We start from the raw sequence: 24734 nt of genomic DNA, 5'->3' as shown, positions 1-24734 counted from the left end.
TTGTGCTGGAGGAAGTTCAGAGGAAAGAGCAAAGTATCACCAATGTCTATAAAACATGATAAAGCAGGAAAGGTGGGATGGATTGTGGTTGAATAGTTTAGGAAAGAAGTGGGGATGAAAAAAGAAAACAGAAAGAAGTAGCTAGAGGGAGAGAGGTTGAGTAAGTGCTTCTCTCTTCCCCTGGAAGGCTGAGTTATTGCTAGGAAGGTTGAAACTTGCTGCCAGAAACCATGTTAACCCTGAGGGTAGATAAGCCAAGTTAAGAAAAACTGTAATCAAAATTTCTTACTCAGTTGAAATGGAGGATTCCTGAAAATAAAAATAATTTTCTTCAGAGCCCGCACTGAAGTTGCTCTATGTTAGAAATACTGCTGCTCTTCCTGTGGCAGGATCTGAGCTGAGCTGGGAACATCTGGGGCTAAATTCACAGTACTCCTCTCCATACCATGTTCTTTTTTTGTCAGCCTGTGAGCCATTTCCTGTAAAAAATGCCGTAATAATCTGATTTTGGAAAAGGAAAAAAGAAATGCACCTTTTGACTTACCAAGATGACGTCACAAACCATGAGGTCTAGATTTCTTTCATATCTATCTCAGTTGGCAAGACCTTATGTTTCATTACTATTAATATGCCCTGTCTTCTGGGTTGCTTGATTTTTCACAAGTTCAGGATTTTATTAGATGTTTGTTCTTTGTTTGTTCTTCTTACCTTTCTTCTGCACATCTAATTCATGAAGAAGCAACGAATTTGTCCTGATAGTAATTTTTCCAGTGGTAAGATGATTATTTTCATTGCAGGAGGGCTGATACTGAAGCATGGTTGGGTTGGAGTCTTATGTTCAAAAACACTTCATGTTTGACATCAGAGTACCTTTACTTTCAGGAGCTTTGAGAGTGTTTGAACTTGTAGAGAAACCCAGGAGCTCTATAGGCTTCTCCATGAAAGATCAATTCTCAAGAACATTCAGCAGTCAGTTTTTTCCATACAGAAGCCATTGCAGGTAGCAGGCATGAGAATTTGAGCATGAGCTCTGGGTCATGGAGCACTTCTTAAGGATCTAAGAGGGAGATGAAAAAGCTTTTGAAAAGCTTGCCCTAATTTTAGCTGCTGAGTAGTACTTTTGAAAGTACAGCTGTAAAGTTAACTGGACTTAAAACTCAGTAACTTGACACATGGCATGGTGTTATAGCCAGAGGTTGATTCTGTCCTACACTTCTGCCATTCAGTATTTTTGATATGCATGTATTTTTTGTATACTCTAAAAGTTACGTGAACTCAATGTTTACTGTTATTTTTTTGATCTGAGAACTTAGAGAAAGAGATGAAATATGAAAGATGAATCAAACTGTGTTTGGTAAAGCTGCATAACTGAATGGTCCGTGCAGTGTATTGAAGGATGAGTTGAGGTCTTGGAACTGAAATCCAAACCTTTGCATTTTTCCACCTGTATGGGATATCTGTCCCATTTTGGGTGCAAAATGAAAGCCTATGAAACAAAAAGGTAAATTAATTACTGGCTTCTAGAATAATATGTGTACTGTTACCGATTTTAATTTTAGTTAATTATAGAGTTAACTAAGAACAAACAAGCATCTGATTCTTTTATTTTCTGAAGATGGTCATTCTGTGTCCTTTTCTTAGTGTATTCATTCTGATCATCCTATTGAATTCAAACATAGGGTTATACTGTGAGGTACTGAGTATTATTGGTTAGTACTCTGTGCTAATATTTTTCTGATATCTTTCCATATAATTTTTAGTGTACAATAACACACTTAATTATTGTAATACACAGGAACCATTCCAGTTTCTTTCTTTAAGCATTTCTTTGAGTAGATAGAGGTTTCTAAAATAAGTATACTGATAAACAGCTCTAGGAAAAACTTGATTGTGTCAGAAAGAAGGTTAATAATTAGGAGATGCCTGTGTTTTCTTTGAATAAATATTCATGGTTTCATCCTATTCTGTCCATTTTGAATGTCCCTCTGAAAACTGTTTTTCTATATTTGCTCATGTGTTTTTTGTATTCTTCTGATGGTTTCTTTGTTCCTTCTTTCTCCTGTACAACTTGTGAGCTTCAAAATCAGGGACTACTGATCTACACTTTAAGCTGATTCTTATCTCCTCCCATGATGCCAAGCACAACATGTGCTATGGTTTCAAATATGCCCACCCCATTAGTGATATTTACTGACTAGCCAATGAAAGGGCCATTCTTTCACTTTTGTGGCCAAGTAATGAATTGCGGCGCGTTCTTGAGCTCCTCAAGAGTGTTTGAACTTGTGCACTCCTCAAGAGAGGAGTGCATGGAAGCTGTCTGTTAGGGATTGCTCTTGGCCTGTGTCCTGACTAGTAGTAAACAGAGAGTGCTAGCTGGGCCAGGGCACAGCTGTTCCAGGGATTACTCTAAGGGCACACTAGGAGTGACAACCCATTTGGCACCGGCTAACACAACGGTATAAGTTGTAGTCACTTGTTCCTTATTTATTTGTCTGCTGGTTTATTGCCTTGCATTTAAATTGTAAGTTCAGTGGAGTCCAGATTTTCTTTTTATGATTGTACATTGCCTAAGTTTGCCAGATTTCAGTACATGACTGAGACTCCAACTTGCCTTGATGATAATAAATTAGAATGCTTATTTAGTGCAAGGATGTATTATTCCTAAGTACCTCTTTGGTCCATTTATCAGCAACCAGCAGAATTTCAGGTTACTTTCTAGTGTCCTCTGACATGCTTGCATTCTCTCATAGATGGCTGCAGATTGCCTCCATGAACCTAGATGCCTGTTTTCACGACATACTAATTTGCTGCTAGTCATCTAAATTACCCTTTTATTTGCCTGTTTGGTTTTCTTATCAGGTATCAAAGTGATTCATGTATGTATACTAAGTATATTTCTATGCTTATAAATATTGCGAAACTCTTTCTTTCGTTTTTTTAGACCTTACAGCCTTTTTCATTCTTTGCCTTGGTGTCTTTTCAGTTTGTTTTTGGTTATTTTGGTTTTGTGGGACATTTAAAAATGTGGTTGTGGGGTTTTGTTTTGACTTTGTTAATTTGTTTGTTTTACTAATGGAGACACCTCTGAAAGATACAACAGTATGATATTTGTGTGCATTGGACCTTTCTGCTCTTTTCATTTTCTACACCTTCATCCCGCAATTTTTAAGACCTTAAAATAATGATTCTGACAACTTATCATGTTTGTTTTCTAGTCCAAAAAAAAAAAAGACTCTTCTAAGTTTTTAGTTCAAAGGGAGACAGTTTTCTTTCAGCATTCAGCTTGAAGATACTCAAGGAGGGGACAGTGTTTTGCAGCTCAATTTTCAGTTTGGTAGGTGTTTCTGTCTTTTGTGAGTAAATTTGCTGTGAGAACAGAAAGTCTGTGAGCACGACATGTGCAAAGTGTAATATGCAACAGTGATTATTGGCTGGCTAAGGCACCTAGTAGACAGCCAGGACCTACATGCTGCTGGTCCAACATGCTGTTAGTCAGTTCACCACTCCTTCTGTAGATACCCAGCTGCTCTAGATGTTGAGAGTTGAATTTGTTACTCTTTTAGGTATTCCAGCACTTTAAATCTCTGCATTTGTATATGTTTAATGTCTTTAAAATACCTGTCTCTTGTGCATGAGTTCCTCAGCACATACCCTTGACTGACTGCTAAAATTGTATATGGAAAACTTTCTAATTATTAAGCAACTTCAGCCTTTTTTTGTTAGAGAGTGCATGTCTTGGAAATACTGTGATGGTATGCAGTAAATGCTTGCTCACATCAGAATTGTTTTAGACCCTCAGTATTAAATATTTTATTACACATTCTTTTCAGCCATGAGGGAGCTGCTAATAAAACATTATATTTAGAATAATTTCTTTCTATGTTTTCTTCCTCGCTGTAAACATGACCTTTTCTATTTTAAAAAAGAAAATATCATCATTCTTTACTTTGTCAGCTGTGTCTTTGCTGTACCTGATGTGCAAACTGGACCAAGTCTAACTTGCTCCATTGAGCACGTTGAGAAATGTGTATTGTAGGGTTCATTTGGACCATAATTAGCATGGGATTATTTTGCAATTTTCAATGCTGATCTGCAGAGAATTTAAGGATGTATTTAAATTCCATTACACAGAGATTTTGATTCCATATTGGGTCCTAGCTTAATATCTATAATATTAGTTGGGAGAACTATGTGTGGTAAGGGAATAAATAAAATGGTTCTATTCATAGAATGGCTTGGGTTGGAAGGGACCTTAAAGGTCATCTGCCATGGGCAGGGATCCACTCACTAGACCAGGTTGCTCAACCTCAAGGGATGGGGCTCCCACTGCTTCTCTGGGCAACCTGTTCCAGTGCCTCACCACCCACTGAGTAGAGAATTTGTTTAACATCTAATCTAAATCTCTTCTAGTTGGAAACTATTCCTCCTTGTGCTACCATTATCTGCCTGTGTAAAAATCACTCTCACTCTATTTTGTATTCCTTGACTACCTCTCAGGCATATGTAATTCAAGATAAAATGCTTTCAGACATGCAGCAACATGGACACATTAATTTCCTGAATTTAAAGTTCCAGTATTTGTAACCTAGTCCTCAATTTTGTAATTCTTTCCTCTGCAATATGAGCTTCAATTCTAGTTAGCTATTCTCAAAATGATGGGGAAAAAAGTTCTATTTGAAGCAACTTGTCATGTTATTTTACTCCTTTTCCGAAAAACCAAAGTTCTCAGTATTTTTAGAATTTTCATGGAATAGATTTGTGTAGACTTAAGGGCACACACTTCTTTTTTCCTCTAAAATTCTGTGGGTGCTCTAGATTTGCTTGGAAGTTGTCAGTTGCAAACAAAAGTCACTTGCTGAGTAAGATGTCAGCTTTGAAATTTACTTCTTGTACTAACAAGTCTATAGTGTGTATGTTTTAATGGTTGGCTTGTTATGAATTTTGTTGTTTTAGTGAAAACATAGGTACCTTTTCACTGAAAATGTAAACTCAAAGATAAATGTAACTTGCTAAAAATTCAAAAGAACAATTTGTAAAACTTTGCTAGTTTTAATAATGTTTATTAACTAAATAGCATTAATCAGCTAATAAATAGAAATAATCCAAAAATATAAAATAAAATTATGTCAAAGTTTAATATAGTTATGTTCTAAAAGTAGGTAAATATTTCTACATTTTTATGCTATGCTATTAAAATAATTAGGTTTAAAGAATTTATTTTGCCCTGTTGCTCAGAGAAAACAAAAACTCCAGAGGTGGCCCTTTTTAAACCATAAAGCCACATGTTCTTGAACCATTAAAACTGTGCTTAATGAGCCACCAGATGGAGCAGTCAAATCTCACTCTTTTTGTCAGCCTCTGGGCAAGATCGTTTCTCTCTCAGCACACAGAGAATCTGGAAATGCAGGCACACTTCGCTACTTGAACCAGTAATTTGAAAACCTTATTCAGATCTTATCTGCATGTGCATTTTTTTTTCCATAGGCAAATTTAGGTTGTCCTGTAGCTTTAGTGTTACAAATGATGTATGGGACATATCCTGCATATGGAAATGACACTGACATGAATAGCTTTATGGAACAGTTATTCACTTCTTGAATTGAGTCCTATCCTCAGGGAAAAAACAAGGAAAAGGTACTCTTGTTTGAGGATCACAAGCCAGATTTTCAAAATTTGGGAGGTTCAGAGTTACATATTTACACATGATTCTCTGTGTATACGCTTAAGAAATCTTGGTGGAGCCGCATATTCTCTTCCTACTTAACAGTAAGTATCCTTAGGATAAGGATATGCTGCAGTCAAGTGGGTTCAGGGACAAAAAGAAAATATACAATAATGTATAAGAAGGAATGTTTTCATATTCTTTGTTTTACTGTAGTTTCATAGCATTACTAAGACAAGATTTTTCTGGGAGATGTACATGTTTGTGAATATATATATTTATATGAAATAGAATGTATGTCTTCTATTAGAAGGCACTCCAGTGAGTCTTTTCCAGTTAAATACTTCAAGGATCATGATATGTCATTAACAGGACATTATCCCAGAGGTAGGGAATAGAGCTGTGCGTGAAGATAAAATCCTGCAGACTTTTAGTTTTATTCTTTGCCTTTCTCATGTCTTTGAAAGTCAGAATGTTCTGCATTAAAGATCGTCAGCAGGTGTCACAAGAGAGGGAATGTGGTTCTGAAGCAGCTGGATACAGTTCTTGGAGTGCTTTAGCCTTGCTCCCACCTCTGAGGTGGGAATTTCACCAGGCACTGGTGTCCTGTCAGCTTTGGGTTGGAGTGACACAGCTTTGCAGAGCAGGAAGCTCATGCTGGGCAAAGCAGTGCTCCCTGGGTGACTCTGTTTAACCCACGTGCTCTCCATACAGGTCTCAGCTGAATTATGAGGTGAGCAAAAACTTCAGCTCTGGCAGTGAATCCTTACCAGTGTCACGAGCTCAGGGCTAGTGGTTTCAACTCTGCCAAGTCCTGGGTTGTTCAGCAGTGTATTGCCAGCTCTTGCCTGTCGTGCTCCAGAACACTACCACAGTGAATTTGTGTCAGTTTATATCAAAATACATGGTATGCCTAGGAATTTTGTATTCTGTACAGGCTCAGATATTACTTAAAATATAGTATAAAAGTGACTTACGTTTACAGATAAAATAGGACCTTACAAAGGAACTCAGAAATACAATTTTAAATAAATGTAGGTTCTCAAAACATTCTGGTGTTTGCTGTTTCTGCCAATTTTTGTGTAACACGTTGAACCTTATCAGTGTACCCAGGTGTACAGTTATCTCCCATGGGAGAGGCATTATGGATTTGCTGGTAGGGGAGTTGTCACTCTCTTTAAGCAGACAATGTTTGGGGAAGGGCTAAACAGTCCTCTATGAATGGAACTGAAACTGAATTCCCAAATGGGAATAAATCCAGGTGTGCTGCTGCTGGCTCTTATCCACAGAAAGGTTGCTCTGAAATCAGTTTCAAAGCAAGTTGGTTAATCTGTACTTGTTACCAAGTTTTAAAATCACTGCTAAGAAGGTCTTAGGGGATGACTATTCCTACAAGTCACTGAAACACTTAGGGAGACATTTAATTTTTCCAGTGAGCAAATGGTTTTTTTCTTAAACAAAGAACATTTACATTTTGACTTCTCTTCAAATATATCCTTAAAAATTCTAATATATCAACAAATTTTCCCTTAAAAAAAAAGCTGCAACAACAAACATTTATATGAATTTTAGGCATGTTGCCATCATAACATCAGTTATCTGTGCTATTGTGGACCTAATCTTACTTTGCCCTAGAAAATTTTTATAAGGATTAGGAATGAATTTTCTGACAATGCTTAAACAGCATGGTCACCATTAAACCCTGCATTTAGATGTGTGGTTTTAGTTTTTTTTTTTTTTTTTTTTTTTTTTTTTTTTTTTTTTTTTGTCTGGATGGTGTATCACATTTTAAAGTAAGAGAAAATGCTGCTTAATAGATGTTCCTTTTGGAATGGTCAGTACGTGTGGTACTGCTGCTTTAATTTCTAGATTTAAACCTGACATTTTCTAGAATGAAAAGATCTGGGAGGAATCTGAATTGTAGATGGATTCAGAAATTAAACCATGTCTACATTCATTTAGGTAGTAGGAAAAAAAAAAAGGATAGAATGTGAGTTAAGTTGTTAAAATTATCCTGAAGTAGAGAAATAGAATAAAATAGTAACACACAAATGTCTATCACCCCTGGCTGTATAACCTTTCAATCACAGCCTGTACAGGAATTAGTTCAGGACATGTGTAATCTTTTCATTTTTCACTTTGTAATGGGGGTGGAAAGTTTTTGAAGGGGAAAAAATGTTGTTTTGAAAAGTTTTTGTAAGGTTGTATGACTGAATTAAATAAACTCTAATGACATTGTCATCTTAGGTGGATTCTCCTATTTTTGCTGTAGTCCAGGTTTGAATGGAATGCGTTTTGTTTGACTTCTCTTTTGGCAGGAAAACTCAAGTGCAGGTGGATGCCTGCAGCCTCTTCCTACAGGCTGAATGGATTGCAGCAATTTGGGTCTGTCTGTTCAAGCCTGTACTTGAGCATGGCTGCCAAAAGTGGTGCTGGCATAGCAGCCCTTCAAACCAGCATACCCTGCATCAGGCAGGGAAGGGACTTGGAATAGGGTCTTCCACATCCACTGTGCTGTGGGGTGTGGGTGGAGACTGCAACACAACAACCAAAATCAGCAGTTTAGCTGGGAACAAAAATAATATCTTGATGCCATTGATCTGTAAATTGTAAAGTCAGTGCCTGCAGATTTGTCACCATTTAACTGAAAACATCTGGCTTTGGTTAGCAATTGGATAGGTGAGCAAATTGCTTGAATTAGGGTTTGTTTAAAATGACCTTTGGCTCTAAAAAATGCTATCCAGCAGATCTTTTATGGATATTGTAAGTTAATATGTTACTTACTGCCCTTGTCATGAACAAAAATACTCCACAAAATCTCTGTACGCGCAGAGGTCAATTCATCATCCTCGGATGTCAGAAGAAGTCCAGAAATCTGTAAATCTGAAAGAGGCTGCACTGTTAGATTTGCACTGATGTTCTCTCTTGACTGTCAGTAGATTCTCCTCAGTCAAGGCCAGTTATCAAAATGATCTATCTTAGGACTTGTTGACTTTTGTTAGTAGTTAAGGAAACTAAGATAAATGCATTGCAGAATTGCTGAATCACGAAGGTTGGATAGCAAAGATCTCAGCCACTGCACCTATGGGATTGAAGGCCCAGCCTAGGTTTGGTTTGCTAGGGTGAGTGTTTGTTTTGTCTCTTTCCAGTTTCACTCACAATCATCTTCCTCAGAGGAGTCAAGAGCAATCGAGTCAGTCCTGGGTGGAGGAGGGGGAAATGAAACATCAGTGGCAGCACAGTACTAAAACCATTGACAGTGGAACTTGGCATGCTGGTTGCAAAAGCCATAAATAGCAGGGCATTTCCTTACTGACTCTTTCAGACCTGTGTGCTTGAAGGGGTTCCTATCACTTAGTTTCATAGAAATGCTCTGTCTTCCAGTCTGCTGCAGAATGGTGGGTGATGTTCTGTAAAACTCCCCCAGAGGACATCCAGAAACAATGTGGTCAAGCCCTAATTCTGTGAGGCCAGGAGAGGCACACCACAGCCTGCTCCCAATGGGTGGTTTTACATGGTGTTCAGACTGATGCCACATTACTTCACTTTCACTTTGAATTGATTAGCTTGCATCAAGGTTTGAATTGAAAGCTGTGGAGCAACAACAGCATGACATTGATTTAGCTCAAGCTGAGTAAAATGACCAAACTTATTGGCTTCAGCATATTACTCTGCTGATTTTACAACCTAATTTCTCCTTTGGTGCTTTTTGAAGTTTTTCTGTTACCTGGCTAGGAATATAAACAGAATATGCTCATGCTTGAAAGAAGAGGAACTTTGATGAGCTTTAGAAAGTTTAATGTGTGTTTAAAGGCAGACATTCCTTTAAGGAGCTATATGTCTTTTTCTTTTTTTTAACCTTTTATTTTTTTCAGTAGTTATGAAAAATTTCACAATTGGTCCTATGTCAATCCATAACCCCTTCTTAGAAGTGTGTGAATTTATGTATTTGTATATTTATGTATAGAATTCTTTCTCTGGTAAATGGGTCCAACATTTTCTTTGCAAAGTTGTAACTATTTTGCCAAAGAATATGAAAAAGAGGCTGAAAAACATTCAGTCTCTTCACTGGGCAATACTTTACTGAAGAGAAGATGTACTTATGCTGCAAGTGTTTTAATTAGCTCAGTCTTAGCTAAACACTGCACTTAAGCCTATCAGAAGCAAGTATGTTTTTTCTAATGAGTTTAACTCTGGATGCAAAGCCAAATACCACTTCAAGTTTTCTATGATCTCTGTAGAGCTTTGGTGGTCTGGAGTGCTGCTAGCAGAGCAAAGGAAAGCCTTGTTTTTCCCCATGCATCTTTGTACTGGTCCTTTTTCATGTGTCTAGCAATTTACCACCAGACTTTAGTCCATCACTTGAGTCAAGTGGTGAGGTCAGTTTTCCACCCACTTCCCAGTTCACCAGTCAATCCATAGCTTTCTGATTTGGCTGGAAGGGTATTTGAGAGATTTGGTTGGAAGCTGTGCTACAGTTAAACAGTATCTGCTGCTGTCCCCTTGCCTGCAGATCCCAAAGGCATAGTGGTCAGGCAAGATTTGTCCTTGGTAAAGTTGTGCAGGTGGTTCCCAGCCACCTTCTTGGCCTTCGTGGGCTTGGGACTGCATTCCAGAAGGATTTGTTCCATAACCATCTCAGTATGTAGTTTCCCAGGTCCTTTTCTTTCCCTCCTTGTAGAGGTGTGGAATGTGGCTTGTCTAGTCCATGTTCATCTCCCACAATAGCCAGGACCTTTTGAAGCAGATCAGAGAGGGCTGCAGTGCACAATGTCACATACAATACATAATATTGTTCCTGAGACTCCTGAAATTGCATTAGAATATCTTCCACTGTAACTTGGCTTTGAGGTCTAGAGACTGCAACACAGTTCTTTTTTCTTGCTTCTCTGATTTTCTAACTTAAATTCCAACTTTAAGCAGAGGGGGTTTTTTACTTGAATTGGTCTTTTTGTGCTACAGAATTAAGCTTGGGACCATTCTCTGACTTTTCTCTTTCCAAAAAATTGTTTTAAAACTTTTGGTTTAGAGGACAGTTGCATTTTCACCCAGGCATAAAGCTGAACCATATGTTTAATGCTTGGAATTTGTTCTCTTAAAACTTGAATAATGGTAGAGTTGTGTGAGATTGAAAGATCTCATACTTTTCTAATGGTATTAGAAATTTTTATAACTGCAGGAGCATCATACACAGATTAAGATCTAGACCAGCTATTAGCAGGAAGATTATGAAGGCCAAAAATATGGTGCCTATCAGATGCCTAGTGTAACGTGCGTCGAAAGATAGTGGCAATAAAATCATTTGCAAGTGTAAAAACCTGCAGAGATTACAAAGGCAGTGCTATCCTGTGCAAAGTTTGAATGTGTGTTATAACTTAATTATGTATTTTTACTAGGAAAATGGTATGATGTCCAGTTTTACGTTGTTTCCTATGCTTTGATACTATTAATGGATGTAAAAGTAAATAGACCACCTATCAGCACTTTATTCTTAAGCTGTCAGATGAGCCTTTGGGGCAGCCAGAAAGGCTTGATGTTTCTGGGGCTGAGAGGAATGAAATTCACCCTTAGGGATGAGCAATGCATGCTGGAGTTGGTGGTACTGTTCTTTTCTGCAAAATGCCCTTTCTGACCTCAGAACATTCTTCTGTTGTTCCTCTCTTCCCTTATTTTCAGCAAATACTTGCAGACACCTCTGCCATCTGAAGCTGTTAGGTTGGGCTATTTAGGCAGGGCTTGGGCAGAACTCATGGCTAGGGACAGCAGAGAGGAAAATGGGTATAGAGAACTGCCTGCTGGGGGAGCAGGGAGGAGTTATAGGGGAGTGGGAGACAGTGAGAGCTTTAACAACACCATGAGCATAGACAACCTTCCTAAATGTGTTTGGGGAAACAGTTCATTATTTTTTTCACAGACACATGTATGCTGTGGGAATGACAAGAACACTTGAAATAAGTCAGAAAACAAGCCCCATACAGTACAGTCTCATTTACAAATTCTGAGGTTGTACCAAGCAAGAATTTTTCATCTGTTGATTTTTGTTATGACAAAATCCCCTGCCTTGTTTAGTATGTGCAGGTGAGGAGAGGTGTGTGTTCAGGACCCAGGTATGCTGTGTTCTGAAAGTGAGGCAAAGCCCTCAATGCCTGCCCTGGCAGAAGAGGAGGTCATCCTTCAAGGAGGAATGCAGAAGGGTCAGAGGATGGGCTGGAAGGGTCAGAGGATGGTCAGAGGGGGAAGCATCAGGCATTTGGCATACTCGGTCTTTTGTTTCTTTTGCAAGAAATGTTTCTGGCTTTACGAGAAAGCTGGATATGTGTTCCTTGGTCAGTAGCAGATGATTGCTGTCTCTTGAAATATATAAAGACTGGACGCTGTTCCCCTCCAAACAAACCAACTCCTAACAAGGGCATGTCTGTGAATAAAGCAGAGTTAGATAGTTGAATGTTCCTTCTGCTGATACAGTGCTACTGGGGACACTTAAAGTCAGCAGTGGCCAGGGATGTTCTGTGGCTTTTGCTGTTGACTGACATGTGGGAGTGTGAAAGAGAGTGTTCTATACCTTGGGTTGGATCCAGAATTAAAGGGAAACAACTTGATTAAAAGTTTATTTTCATTATTGCTAGTAGATCCCTATATTGTAAAGTATGAAAGAGCTGTAAGCTCTCATTAGCTTTACTATTTATATTTTATCCCTTCTAAGCTTCTCTTCGTTTGCTTTGCTTTCTCACATCTTAGTTTCTAAACATCAGGTTTTTTTGTATTTTGGATGTCCTGCATTGTATATTGGAAGTCCTGCAGTATGTAGATAGGCTGCAGAAAACCATCTGTTTGCACAGAGGAAGGCTATCTCTGCCACAGAAATTTCGTTGTTGTATCATTTGGATACGATTACAGTAGATTTAATACTTTAGTAAATTCTATTAGCTCTAATTCTCTAATCATCTGGCTTTTGCAAATACAAGTTCTGTTTTTCCGTTTTATCTTGAACATGTAATTTGGAATACAAAATGTTATTTCCTGGGGGTTTTTATTTGGAGTATATTTTTCTTATATAAAATTATGTTTCCATGCACACATCTGTTACATATGAAAAGAATTAAATTATCCTATTAATTTGTAAAAAGTGGTAAGTTTTTCTCTGCCATTTGTGTTTTCAGTGTGTTAGAAGTAAATCTGCAGCTTGGGATATTTTACATAAATTAAAAAGGCCACATTTCCTAAACACAATTTCTTCGTCTATGCAGTTGATTAAACTTGTTCAGTGCACCACTGCTGAATAGAAATAATAACTGCAGCAGGGCTATTGATTACTTAGGTGCCTGAGCTTGTGTCTACTGTTGGCTTAAAAGCACTGAGAAACTTCTTTCCTGTTCTATCCAGAGAGGAAGGAGCTTTTTCACCCCCCCATCTTGTTTCCTGAGGAGTGTTGATTCTGGATTCCTTAACCCATGAACCCTTTCTAAAGGCTGCAGCTCCCTGTCATTGCAGCGAGCGGATGCAGTAATCGATGCTTGCACTACACTGCAGAGATCTGTTTTGCTGACAAGGGCTCTCGTTAGCCCTGTTTGGTGTCACTGGTGCTGAGTGTTTGACACTGCAGAATAATTTGGCTTAGAATCAGGACGCAAGGACCTCATGACTTCTTTTAGATCGTCTCCTTCACACTGAAGTGGGTTTTTGCTGGCATTACGGTTTTGCTACAGTTGCAGGCTGGATTCAGCAACCTACTAGATGCCAGCTGTGCTTTAAACATTCTCTTGCTGAAGCTGCTATGTTTGCTGGGTTTCTTCAGTTTCTGCTCCATACGTTGCATTCAGGGACAGGTAAATAAGGAGCTGAGGTTTTAATTATATTTTTATATTTCATATTTTTAAACAAAGTTATATCCTTTTATGAACAGATTTATTTAGCCGTGTAGTTTTAGTGGAGATGTTGTATCCTTGGAATGTTAAACTGGTAATTGTAGCATATATTCAGCTTAAAAAGGGAATAAAGAACGATTTTGCTTCTAAGTCTGTGTTTCAGTTATGTTTATGTTTTGAAAGCTCATGTGATAAATAAAATTTGACAGTAGCAATGCTATACGGAAAGAGCTTTTAAACAAAAATCTGTGTTTGGAAAGTGCGAATCAAAATAGAAATGTGTTTCTGAAATGTAATCCTTATACACCTATTGCATTATGGCTTCTGCATTTTGGAGAAGTGAAGGATAAAGAATTTACAAATTTACTTCAGGAAACAAATTAAAATTCCTGTGTATTATTTCTTTTTGGCAGAAGACAATTGACAAGTCCTCAATCTCCTGAATTATTCTTTTTTTAGGAGCTTGAAAAAGTTCAGAAGGGCATGTGATTCTGTTACTTTTCTTTTTGCATATTATTTAGGGGGAAAAATCATCAAACTTATGTACTTATGAATAAAAATATGTTTGTTTATCATAGGATGCAGGTATGGTTATAATAATATATGGGTTATAATAAATGCACAGTTTTGTTTATTGTGTACATTATTTCTGCATGATCCTATTGATGCATTGCACTTTCTGCTCAGGGAAGGACATCAGCTTTTCCTTTTTGTACTTGAAACAAGGTCTTCAGCTAAACCACTGAAGGGTCACAGGGGAAAGTGAGAGGAAGGATTCACCACTGCAAGTTCCTTGGGGATTATGCAGTGTGTTGAGAATAACAAATACCTTTAAAATCCCATATCTAAGTAGCTGATAACACTGTCTATAAAAATTAATTTTGAAAAGCAGTTTTTTCACCAGAAGAATTAATCCTAAAGATGTATGATAGAATAAGTCATGAAAGAGGTTTTATGCTCCTGAAAATAATGCTTTAGATACTATATTTTAAGATATGTATGTTAGAAATCTATTTAATTTCAGCAGAGTTTAGAGGAGAATTAGCATTTACTGAGGGCAGAAAATTCAAGGATGCATAGGAGAAAATGTGATTTATTAGCAGCCAAAACAGAGGTGGAACAGAAGCAGCAGCAGGAGTATCAGGAAGACAGAATGCTGAGGTTGGGAGAGACAATGGTCAGCCTTCGCTGTCCGTGGAGTTTAAAGGATCAGCTGAGAACACCTTTGGCTAAGGTCAAAGCCTGGCACTCTCACATTAGTAAGTTGTCTATAGGTACATAAAGAAGCTAAATCCCTGTTTCTTCTTCAAGCTGTTCACTGTGTAGATGGCTGTAAACTGCATTCCAGAGGTCTCTTGCACATCTTGGCAAAAGTAGATAAAGAAGGTGAAATAGGATTGGGATTGAGAAATACAGAGCGGTGACACCTTGTGCTCAGGTGATTCAAGGCTGTGCTGAGGGCAATGGACAATCAGCAGCATGTCTCCAGCCTTTGGAATAGCATGGACTTGGCAGTTCTAAAAGATGCTTTAAAAGCTCACTGAGCCTCACACCCCCTGACTATAGGGTTATAATGGACTATTAAACCAGGCTATCTATAGCTCTCTGTCCATTAAATTTGTATCATCTCTCCCCCATAATAATACTTCAGTATCATTACCCTAAATATTCCTAAATATTCCTCTTTGAAAACTGATTTGTGTGCTGCAAGGACAGAACCTGAGAGAATGAGCTGTCATCAAGGTCAGCTCTTGTGTCAGGGTATTGGTTAAGAACAAGGCTGCCCAAAAGACAAACCGCGATGGGCAACAACACAAAACAAAGTCCACAAAATGAACAACAAAACTTTAAGTTCCTCACCAGTCTGACCTCTGGAGGTATTTTTGTAGCAAAAGTAGGAATGACCTGGAGTCTTGGTCTCTGGCCAACCCTGTAACTCCCAAAAGGCAAGGATAGTGCTTTTCCAACAGCAGCCAGGCTTGTGTGCCATCCTCTCCTGTTACCATTGAGATCAATTATATCCACCTCATCCTCTTCTGCACTGCTAGTTCTCAACTGGTGGATTTCTCCCTGTTTCTGCACTTGTTTATCCTGGAGCTATTTCCTTGTCTACTCTGAGCCTGATCCTCTATTTCCAGATTGTTTTTTTCTTGTTTGTCAGGGTATCTTTGAAGTCTGGTTCTGGCCTACTGTGAAAAGCCATTCCTTTGTCCTTGGGGTCAAGTCACTTACAAGTCTAACATGTTTCTGTCTTATTACAAGGAAGAGTAGTGTGAGTGTTGACTATTACTATGTTCCAGACAAACACTACAGACCTGCTTGATGAATACTTCGGGGGCTATTTGTTACCAATTTCAGCCAAATATGGTTAGAATATATTTAGAATATTATTTCCTAAGTAGGTTTTCAGCCTGTGCTAGTGGTGTGGCTCTTAACATGGCACTCCCATAAAGAAAATTCCTGCTCAAATGAATGCATTTGACATAGTCTGATAGGGCCAAATAGTAGCAGGTTCTTCACATAGTATTCTAGATTGGCAACTCTTTGGTACTAGATACTAAGTAGCAGGGACTAAATAGTTGCAGAATTATCTCAGTTGTTTTTGCATACATCGCTGTTTGAATTGTATTTTGTTTTTCTAATTATGTCTTGTGTGATTCCTGGTACTCGATCACTCTAAGGTACACGCTCACAGGGGACCTTCCATTGATTCTTCCAGAAAATGAAATATTTATGATTTAGTTGGTCAGTCTTTGACTGCATTTCTCCCTCTTTTGAATTGGCCTGGGTCTACTTCTAATGTTGATATTATTTCTTAAATGCTTCCATGATTTCTGGACTCCTTTTGCTGTTGTGGCTGCTTCCTAATTTTCTGTAAGGTTGGAGTGTTTTGCTTTGGTTATTTGGCAATAGGATTTTTTTGGTTTTGGTTTTTGGTATGTTTTTTTTTTGTGTAGGAAGGTTTTTGGCTTTTTTTCTGCTCAGCTTTATTCTCTTTTTGAAGATCATGAGTTTATTCATCACATTCTTAACTATTTCCTCTCTACTGGTGGGAAACAAAGCTCCAAAGATCTTTTGCTCATTATTTTTGCAAGTGTCAGTGATCTCTCAGAGTGCATACCAAAGATTGTCCCTGAGGTATTCCCCTCTTAACTGGGGAAACAAAACCTCTCATTACTTTTTAACGCAGCATAACTGAGGATACTCATGGATGATAGTTAAAAAATCCAAAACAAACAGAAACAATAACAATAACAAAACAGAACAAAAAAACCAAAAAACCCCAAATCAACAAAAAAAACCAAATTAAAAAATCCCCACAGTGCTTCTAATGTGTGGGCTGCTGCTTAACAGCCTTACAGCCACTTTCTTCTGTGTTTTCTTCATCTTTGTTAAAATTTCTAGCTGTTGGGAGTATAAAAACAGCCTGGGGTTTGAAAAGAGTTTTTTTTCAGCTTTGATTTTTAAATGGTACTTTGTTAATAAATCAATTTTTAACAAATACTAAAATAAAAAACTTAAAATTTTTAAAACTCTCAGAAGAAAAATGCCAAAGGAGACCAAGTGAAAATATTACCTTTTTTTGCAATCAACACCTACTCACTTGGTTTAACATGCACAGGAGATAGGGAAAAAAACCTAAACCAGCCCACAGGGAAAAAAAAATTGTGTTGTGCTGAAGAACAGTATGGTGTATTTGTAGTGCATTTGAAGAACAGCAGAAAAAATATTAAGAACTTGTCAGGCCTTTAGTGTACTAGGTAGCTATGTGTACATATGTATCCAAAATTATGAGACCATGTAACTTTCTGAGATGACTTGCTAAACATTTTTCAGATTTCATGATACAAAAATAATTAAACAAAACATATTATCAAGAAACAAAAATATTATAATTAAATCATATGAAAACTGAAAGTGTTAATTGTATGAAACAGGAACTCAATAAAACTGTTGACACAAGTTAGTGTCAATATTGAATTTGAATTAAATAGAAATAATAAATTTATTCAGAGAAGCTCTGAATTTCCAGAAGGACATCTCCTTCCATCCATCTGCAAAATTAGATTCCACTCAAGAGAGCAATCCCAGTCAGCAAAATCAGAGACAACAATTAGACAGCAAAATTTTCCTTAAAACTTTAAATGCCACAGATCAAATCAAAATGTTTGCCTGTTGATTTTATGTTCCTGATGCTGAACATTTTTCTTGTATCTTCACGAAAAATATTTTAATGAGCCTTGTAAAATAACTTTCATGTTAATAGAAGTTCATGCATCTCGCTTGATGTTTTAAATTTCTAAGTCAGTCACACTTTGTCATGACCCAACAGAATATGCTTTTGAGGACCATTCCTCTGTGAATCATACACCTTCTTGGACTCACATGCTTTCAATAAGACTCACACATCCTCAGAATAGCAGTTTAGATGGTCTCAGAGATAAAAATAAGAATCTAGCTGGGAAGGGGTTGATGAACTTTTGAAGACTCTGGGTGTTTGAGTGAAGTTATTAAATGTTGGCTCAGGGAGTTCATGAGAAGATTCCCTAGAATTCAGGAAACAGAACAGTCTCCTTATGTCCCTTGTGTCCATGTTAAAAATTTTGGAAACATTCAAAACTCCTCAGTTTGGTTACTACTAGATAGGTTGTGATTTTTGGTTTTAAACTTCCATTGGCAAAATTAGTAACCCTTGCTTTTGGTAATTTATAAAGCCTTAAAACAGCACTGAAATAATTCAGGTAGGAAGTCCATTTTGTGAAACACAGAAATGGGCCCATTTGTGTTTGTGTTGAAAGGTCTTTTGCAAATCTGTCTTTTGAGCAACCTCCATTCAATGAACAGTGGAGTACTTCATTATATATACATGTCTAACCTGTGCACCTAGTTAAAAGCAAATCACACTCTGTGACATAAAAATTATTTGTTAAATAAATAGCTGGATAAGGAACTCATTTTAAACAGATCACAGAAAATTGTCCTTTAAGCCCAGACAAAAAAAGAATACATTGAAAATCTTTTTCATAATCGGCAATGGGCAAATCATTCCTTTACAAAATAAAAAATGATTATGAGTATGCAAAGTCTTGTAAAGGATCAACTTTGCCATGGTAACTTGGGAAGAAGTCAAATGGATTTTCCTTTTCACTAGATTTTAGATTAATTTAAGTGCCCTTGACTATCAACATAATATTTCATAAGTTCACTACTTCCTTGCCTAATTATTTCTGTATTTCTTGTTTGAAAATATCAACCAGCATCACTTTGTTCACAATGTACTACCACTTTAAAAAAGATTTTTAAGCTGGGGTTTGTTTCAAAATAAGAAAGTGTTTATTTTGTATGAGAAAGAGTATGAAATTTCCTTATCTTCTAAATACAAAAGTAAGGAAAAAAACATTTATTTTCAGTTTGTATTGAATAAGCCCAGGGTTTCAGTTATCTAAATCTGAAAGCCTCGAGTTTGATAAAGCTGTATAGACCCTTTTCCAATGTTTTTTTTGTTACTCAGAAATTTAATTAAGATACAGAAAAGTAATTTTAGGTCTCATGAATAATGAAAATAACTGAATGAATACTGAATTGAGGGAGCAATTTAAGAGGCTAATTCTAGTTTTGAGAGCTATGCGCCACATTTTTGCTGAAATAGGAGTATTATATATAAAAACTGTTAATTCTAAGGTGTACTGGTCTTTATTTTAACTTTGGAATCTTACAGCATGTTAATATTCAGTGTTTAGGACATTTGCCAGCAGGAAACTAAAGTCCAGTGCAATTATATGTTGTTAAAGAAATAAAAAGACAAAAAGAAAAGAAAATCCTAAATTTCACAGCCTTGCGGTGCATTCTTCCCACAAACTGCATGAGCCAACCTGCCCTTGATCTGTGTACATGGTGAAACACAGATCTTGTCCTGCAAGGATTTAAGTTCTTAACTGTAGACATTGGAAGTGGGTTGGTTTGAGACTAAGAGATACTGAGCATTTTTGTGAAACTTTCTGCATTTCTATATAAATAGGCAGTAGGTAGCTTTTGAATTCTCTGCTTGCCACATTAGTGTGAGGGCTGTTTGCTGAGGCAGGGTGCTCACATATTCTCTTTATGGGGTTAGTTAGCAGCTTGAACTAGAATGATTTTAGCATATGTTGTTTATACACTGAAGTATTTTTCTGGTAAAACAACACCATGTTTTTTCCTGGGTGTAGAGGTCTTTTCCTGCTTAACAATAGGATGTACCACATCTGTAACAGCAGTCACCAGAGGGATTGTCCAAGCAGCCTGGGATCAGGTTAGCAAAGCTAAAGCCCTGATAGAATTAAATCTGTCTGGGGACACCAAGGGCAACAAGGAAAGTGGCTATAGTGTGTTAGCAATAAAAGGAAGACTAGAGAAAGTGTGTGCTCTCTCCAGAAGGAAAGAGAAGGCCTGACTGGAATGTGGAGAAGGCTGAGGCACTGAATTACTTTTTCCCTCAGTCTTCACTGAGAAGTGCTCCAGCCACACTGCCCAGGCTGCCACAGGCTAAGGCAGGAACTGGGAGATCGAGAACGTGCCCACTGCAGCAGATAGGGTTTAAGACCATCTAAGGAACATGCAGGTGCAAAAGTCCATGGGGCCTGATGAGATGCATCTGCCACTCCTGAGGAAACTGGTAGATGAAATGCTTAAGCCACTGTCCATCATATTTGTGAAGTTGTGGCAGTCTGGCGAGGTTCCCACTGCCTGGAAAAGTGGAAACATAATCCTCATTTTTAAAAAGAGAAAAAAACAAAAGGAAGATGTTGGGAACTACAGGCCAGCCTGACCTTTGTGCCCAGCAAGATCACAGAGCAGATGGTCCTGGAAACTGTGCTAAGGAAACTGGAAAATAAGGAGGTGATTGGTGGCAGCCGACAGGGCTTCACTGAAGGTAAATAGTGTGTGACCAATTTAGTTGCCTTCTACAATGAGGTTACAGCATAAAGGAAGAGGGACATCAGCTATCTGGAGTTGTGCAAGGAATTTGACGCTGTCTCATATATGGCATCCTTGCCTCTAAACTGGAGAGAAGTGGATTAGATCAATGGACCCCAAGGACAGACTGGGTAGAGAATGGATTGAAAGCAGCCCTGAGGAGAAGGACTTGGGAGGTGTTGGTGAATGAAAAGCTCAATGTGAGCTGGCAGCTTGTAGCCTGGAAAGCCAAATACATCCTGGACTGCCTCAAAAGCAGCATGGCCAGCAGGTTGAGGGAGGTGAGGTGATTCTGTCCCTCTGCTCCACTGTGAGATATCACAGGTATGGGCTCCTGACATGCAGGACATGGACCTGCTGGAGTGAGTCCAGAGAAGGCTGTGAAGATGGTCAGAGGATGGAAGAATGTCTCCTGTGAAGACAGGCTGAGAGAGTTGGGGTTGTTCATCCTGAAAAGGAGGCTCTGGCAAGACCTTCTAGTAGCTCTTCACTATCTAAAGGAGGACTACAACAAACTGCAGAAGAACTTTTTACAAGTGATTGTAGTGATGGGCCATAGGAGAATGGCTTCAAGCTGAAAAAGAGCATATTTAGTAAGATCTTGACTGTGAATGTGGTGAGGTGCTGGAACAGGTTGCCCAGAGAGGTTGTGGATGCCCCATTCCTGGCAGTGTTCAAAGTCAGGTTGGATAGGGCTAAAAGCAACCTGGTCTAGTGGAAGATATGGTTGGAAAGATCTAAATGACCTTTAAGATTTCTTACCAACCCAAGCCATTCTGTGATTCTATGGGTTAGAGAGACATAGTCTGTCCATTCAGTTTGCAGAGTAATTTTAGATTTATCCTTTGAGAAATATTTGTCTAAGTTTCTTAGTTATCTGATGGAACTGCTGTATTAATTAGCAGATACATACTGCTAATGGTTAATTAAGTGCCTAACAGGCTGACTGACTCTTATCATTAGATTCTGTTTCTTATCTTAAGTAACTCCTGCAAATTCTGCACATAGGGATTTGAGTAAATTGCTAAAGGACATTCTTTGCTGATAATCAGTAGTCTCTGAATATGGTCTGGATGGATTTGGGAATACATCTTGGGGTATTTTATCCCCAGGATTCAAGACTCTTTGGAAATCAGCATGACTGTTCATACTCAGTAACAGACCCTCTCATATTTTGTGCTTGTTTTGGCTTTGTGAGAGGGACAAGGCTGTTTCTTCCAGAACTTCTCAGCTTTTCAGGCTCTCACTTGAAATCACAGTACCCCAGCTTTTGGTGTGGAGAGTGCTGCTGAAGACAATGTATTTTTGAGAAAATGGATTTTTGGTGGTATGAGTTACCTTTCCCTTTATTTTGAAAGCACACATATTGTGGATATAAAAACAATGAGAATTTATTAAGAGTTTTACTCCTCATCTTGAATTTTGATGGAAGGCTGCAAAAGACTTGTGGAAAGAACTCAACACATTTGTGTCTTGTAAGTTATTATTGCATCCATGTGCATCCAAGAGTAAAGTAATTGAGCGGCAGCATGTTAATAGGGAAAGCATTTCCTTGCTGTTAGGATACAATTTTGAATTATTCCCTTAGGAAATAAGGTTTTACAAATATTTACAAATACTCTGTTTTAATCAGTTGGTCTTAAGGAAATCAAGCGTTAAAACCGCAAATGCATTTTTAATAATATGTTTTAGAAATACATCAAAAAATAATGATATAGTGTATGTGTATTTTCATGGGAGCTTATTCTTTTATAGTTGTTCATGTTTTAAAGAATGGTTTAAAAAGTATTTAAAAGCAGTTTAAACCTATAAAGCTATTATTTGCTCCTTATAAAAGTAGTTTTTCCTCTCTTTAATGTCTTAAATTTTTCTTGTTTTACTAGATATTTTTAATGACTTTTACCAATGAAGAGTGTTCTCTGTGTATAGGGATTTTTGTTTTCAGTTTTTGGTGGGTTTTTTTGGAGAAAACCTGAAATTTTGAAGCTATGCTCTTAGTAAGTTTTGCATGTTACTTGCCTATTCCCAGATCTCCATAATGCTGCTGCTGTGAAGTTGTTTTGTGCAGTTAAAGAGTGAGTTTTGGAGTGTGGCAGTGCAAGAATAGCATAAATAGGCATCAGGCAAAGAAGCAGCAATGGCATAAGATGACCAAGGAGAAATTATTTTCAAAGACGTAATAGAGTACTGAACTGCAGGTGTCCCTAGTATCAGTGTTGCTGGCATAAAATATTTTTCATGCCCATTTGGGCATTTTTTTCATTTGTGTCTTAACTTTTATGTTTTATTTGATGAGTTTATGAATAGATTAACTGACATTTTGCATAGTATAATCTTTTTTATAGTTTTAAATTGCCCCAGAAGTTTGTGTGCCAGTGGTCTGTATCATGCTGAATTTTAATGGAAATCTTAAAAATGAGTCATTTTTAAAGAATGTGTACTTTCCTCTCCCCAATTCACATATTCTTGCAGCTTTTAAAGTATTCCCCAAAAGGTAGACTTACCACTTTCAGTGACATTCAGTCAAGATGTTTGATTTGATAGCTACCTTTATAGCTTCTGAGCATATATTTCATCTTCCAGCTCAGTAGAGCTGCATTTGCAGTGCAGATCCTGCTCTCAGCTTTTGAGAGCAGAGGGTGAGAGAACTGGTGCTGTGGCCAGCTGCTGCAGACAGAAGTGGGGAAAGGGACAGACGACTAAAGGTTTAGATGTGGGAAGGAGAGTGCAGGAATATAGCTTAGCATCTAAGGATTTGAGGTTAAAGAGGGATTAAAATACAGAACCTTAAGAAAGGACACTAATGCCAGAAGCAGAAGCAGGAGGATGACAGAAAAAAATGGGCAGGGAAGAAAAGGCAGCAAAGGGTAGGTAGATGGTGAGAACAGGAAAACCAGCAGGTTAGACAAGACAAAAGATGTATGAGAAGATGTGGCTACAGCAGCGACTTGGTGCAGAAGGATTCTAGGTGCATGAATTAAATGATCATGGGTCTGCAGTAACCAAGAGGAAGATCAGCAAGGAAACTAGGACCAAGAAGCTGAATCTGGGAAGGAAGAGAGGAAAAGAAAGCAGGGAACATGAGGATGAGCAGAAACGTGTTTGAGGACTTGGATACATTTGTCTGCATGTTAGAGCTGACATTTATTCCCTCCTGAACATTTGTGTATTGCTAAGGAAGTAACTCTAAAACAAGAAGACAAGGTGTGTTGTGTTCAGGGTGTGACAGGCCAGCCCACACAGGAGACTGCTGATTTTTGGTGTTACTGTTGAGTCCATTGCTGAAACTTGGGGAGCTCTGTACCATAGATTTGAGCTTGCTGCCAGCACTGCAGGTGTCAGTGTAGTTTGTGGGTTTGTTGTCCTTGTAATTTAGAAGTTTATAAAGGCACAAGGAAGGATCTTAAAAATAAAACTGAAAGCTAATGTCATTTAATGTGTTTTCCAAACCTACAGAACTGCACTAGCTAATGAAACCACAAACTGCCTCATGCAGTTATGTATATGATAGTAATTTGCTGTTTAAAAATAAACTTGGGCACATGATCATGTAGATGGTAAGCTATTAAAGGTAGTATGAGTTGTAGAGAATGTTACAACTTGTATTTTGTAATTGGCATCTAAGTATTTGTAGAGAAAGAATAAAAATTCTCTGCATGTAAAGGTATCTTCTTCTCCCTTGCATGCTTTGTTTGGGCTTCTATTAGATCACTACTCCTACTAGTACACAAGCATCTAACAATAGTGTTACAGAGATCTGTTTTATAAAGTAAGATATTGAAGATATATTGCCAAAAGTGCCCTCCTTGTCCTGATAGGCTGATGGCTTCCAGACCACTGTAATTCAGGTCTTTTTCTTGAGGTACACAGCATATAAGTTTGTCCCAAGCGAAAGAGAAGATTGCAGCCTCATACCTGCTGTTGGTACTATTTGCTGTATTTGTGTGGCTGTTCCCTCTGGCACTCTATTTCCTGCTCCTGTGCCTCTCCCTCTGTACAGTACCTGTTGTCACAGCATTGACCTCTGCAGATTCTAGAGCGTGGTTGACTGTTCTGTCCTTAAGTATAGCTAAGTGCCCATTTTGTGGAGTATTCCCTCTCGTGTCATCATTAGCTGTAGTTCCTGTGTGTTTATTATGGAGATGGTGGGGAGGAGGAGGGATGTGAATGTGATGCTTTGGGGTCCATTCTTGGACAGAGCAAAGGTAAAAACAGACAGTGTGCACAACCAATTCTAAGGTGCAATTCATGAA

At 38.0% G+C, this 24734-nt stretch overlaps 1 protein-coding gene across 19 annotated transcripts in view; it reads left to right on the top strand.

Annotated features, from left to right (window-relative positions):
• The window catches only part of RIMS1 (regulating synaptic membrane exocytosis 1), a 305427-nt gene that overhangs the window by 153146 nt on the left and 127547 nt on the right, over window positions 1–24734 (top strand). The gene's annotated exons all lie outside the window — the stretch shown is intronic.

Source organism: Haemorhous mexicanus, chromosome 3 (genome assembly GCF_027477595.1).
Source record: "Haemorhous mexicanus isolate bHaeMex1 chromosome 3, bHaeMex1.pri, whole genome shotgun sequence".
In the NCBI taxonomy this organism is placed as follows: Eukaryota; Metazoa; Chordata; class Aves; order Passeriformes; family Fringillidae; genus Haemorhous; species Haemorhous mexicanus.
This window is presented reverse-complemented; position numbering and strand designations above follow the sequence as displayed.